A 2860-nucleotide genomic window follows, 5' to 3' on the forward strand; every position below is an offset into this window, starting at 1 on the left:
TTTGGACATTTCTCTTAGAGTTCACTTCTCTTGGAGCCCCACCTCCTTCGTTCAAGGCCACTATTCCACCCATTGGCTTGATTTGGATTATGACTCTAATACCACTTGTTAAAACAAAGAATTTACATATCTCAGTAGTATAATATTATCTACTTTAAGCCTAAGTCTTTATAGATTTATTTTTGGACTCTATCTCAAAAAACATCATATCAATAAAAATATCTTTCATGTTATAATTTTGTCATTTTTTTATATATTTCTAATATAAAATTTTGATTTGATTGTATCCCCAATACTTTATTCCTTTAGCATTTTTTTTCAATAATATGCTTAACTATTATAGCACGAAACCTTGTGTCCCCACGTGAATATCTAATTGGCTAGAGGCTGACAGACTTACTATAATGAGATTAGGGATCAATTTCTGACGGACGCATATCATCGGAGAAAAAAACTCCTCTCATCCCCTATCCACTTAGATGGTCAATTATAAATTGATTCTATAATTTATCTCCCGTTACGTAATCTGGGATTAAACTATGAGTAATATTTGAGATGAATATAATCATCTATAATATAAAAGTGAAAGTAGTTAATTTATAAGTCTTCGAACATTCCTCCATTAATATTTTATGCTTAAAAAAAAACCTCAGTAAATTAAGTAATAACAAGAAGAATAAAACTACCTTTCTTCCTGTCATTTGTCTCTTGGACCATTTGTTTCCAGAAATCTTGTTGATACAAATTTGTATATGGGTCTATTTCTGTCATTTGCAGAATCCTAATTTCACCCCAAAAAAAAATCTAAAATATTATAAATTGATGTAAGGTTGTTGAAATTAGAATGATCTGACATTTAATTAATCAAAAACCTGCGATGAAATTATGATGTTGATTGTTTATGATCTCTTTCACAGAGTTGACTCGACCCATTTGCAAAATAAAATAGTCCACGTACAAATATTACATTAACCAATAGTCAAGGAAATTACAACGACTTTAAGATAGAAACACAAATAATAAACTAATTAATTACAAACCCTACCAACAAACAACATATATAATATATGTTTACTTTTACAAATCCAAATTGCATGCAACTTCTACGTACTGAAACTACTCTTTCTACTGTCTCTCAAATCCCATGCAACTTCTTCAATGTCCTCCTTTAATTTATTACTTGCATTCCCTTTATATCTCCTGTAGTTATGTGAGCGGGAGCAGGAGCAGGAGCAGGAGCGGGAGCGGAGGGGAGGGGTTGGGAGGGGGAGGGGGAGGGGGAGGGGAGGGGGTGGCAGGGGGAGGGGGTTTGATTATAGATTCTTAACTGATTATATGTTAAGAGTCTCCATTCTCTAAAATTGCCACATATGGTTTTGATATGAAAGAGTTTATTGAATACAATGACTCGATCTTGACTAATATCAACTGCATAGTCTTTGAATATTTCCTGATATTCAGCTTCTAAATCAAATGTATTACTCATGTTAGATACTTTGATTTAGGTGTTGAATTCGCAACCAATGAATTCACTTTATCAGCGGCTCTGATGGCATTTAATTTGGTCCACGACGATCTTGTTCTGATATCACGGTGATCTATCCCGAAGCTCTGTTCATTATATTTCAACATAATATAGTAGTAGTTAAAGAAAAACAAGCTAGTAGAGAAGTACTTAACTGTTCTCTGAATACATACTTAAAAGCTGACTTACTTGTAGGATGAGATTTGATGATCTGTGGATCCTTTTGGGATTGTTGGGGCTACTCCTTTCTCTGGATATTTGCCTTCATTTATAGCTGAGAGGCCGAGACTCAATTATTGGAGTCTTACGTAAGTGCTTACGTTTTGTTCTCTTCATTGATGAAGTCATCACCAATTCGTTGGCTGACGTCAAAAAGAAAATTGAGGATGTCAATCTTTTATCACGAAGTCATGATTGAATCGCGAGTGGTCGGCAGATTGCGATAAACGGTCACATTAAATTTAACCTGACTATTCCACTGCAACAACTGAACGGACTGGAACTTAAATTCGACCCGGATAATCCGAAAATTCAATTCAAAACGACTTTATTTTTTTTATTATTTTTTCTATAATTCTTCACTTTTATCTCAATACTCCATCATTACCATACTAAGATTGATATTAATATACATTAAAACATCTTAATTTTTAAAATAAAATTCGATTTAACCATAAAAATCGAATAAACCCTATATTTGGATCAATCTGGGTAAACCCGAACCAGATTTGACCCAACTCGAAAATTTTCAATCCGAAAATCTTCTAACCCAAATCTGACCAAATCCAAAAATGCCTAATCCGAATCTGATTTTTTTCGAATCGATTCGAATTGGATTGTCGGATCAAATTCATTTTTAGACTCCTAAAGATCACATAATTTCAAAATTGATTTCTACGACCGAAATAAAATTGATTTTACATTTATTTTATTTTAATAAAATATAATATTTTAAAAAACTTAAGACAGAATTTGAAATATAATTTGAATTAGTATGTCTTTCTTTGAAAAAATCAGTTTAAAATATAATGAAATTTTAAGGTAAAAAAATTATTTTAAATTTATATAAATTAGAGATAAAATTACTATGAAATATAATAAAATTGTACTATTTTAAAAAATATATATCATTTAAAATATAATATAATTTTTTAGAGAAAAAAATGGTCAATAAATTAAGAAAATTAGAGACCTAATTGATACAAATTTATAATTTTATTTTAAAATTAATAAAATATATAAATTTTTAAAAAAGTACTATTGTAAAATATATAGAGGGAAAATTATATATGAATTAAAAATATATAAATTTATATTATTTTTATCAAAAAAAAA

At 29.9% G+C, this 2860-nt stretch overlaps 1 long non-coding RNA gene across 1 annotated transcript; it reads right to left on the bottom strand.

The window, feature by feature from the left end:
• Nucleotides 1-932: 932 nt before the first annotated feature.
• On the bottom strand, nt 933-1806 carry LOC121991763. Its single transcript, XR_006114713.1, has 2 exons — nt 1715-1806; nt 933-1611 (listed from the first exon to the last, which is right to left on the bottom strand). It is a non-coding gene; the product is annotated as an uncharacterized LOC121991763 (long non-coding RNA).
• Between the last annotated feature and the right edge of the window lie 1054 nt (nt 1807-2860).

This window comes from Zingiber officinale, chromosome 6B, assembly GCF_018446385.1.
Source record: "Zingiber officinale cultivar Zhangliang chromosome 6B, Zo_v1.1, whole genome shotgun sequence".
Classification (NCBI taxonomy): Eukaryota; Viridiplantae; Streptophyta; class Magnoliopsida; order Zingiberales; family Zingiberaceae; genus Zingiber; species Zingiber officinale.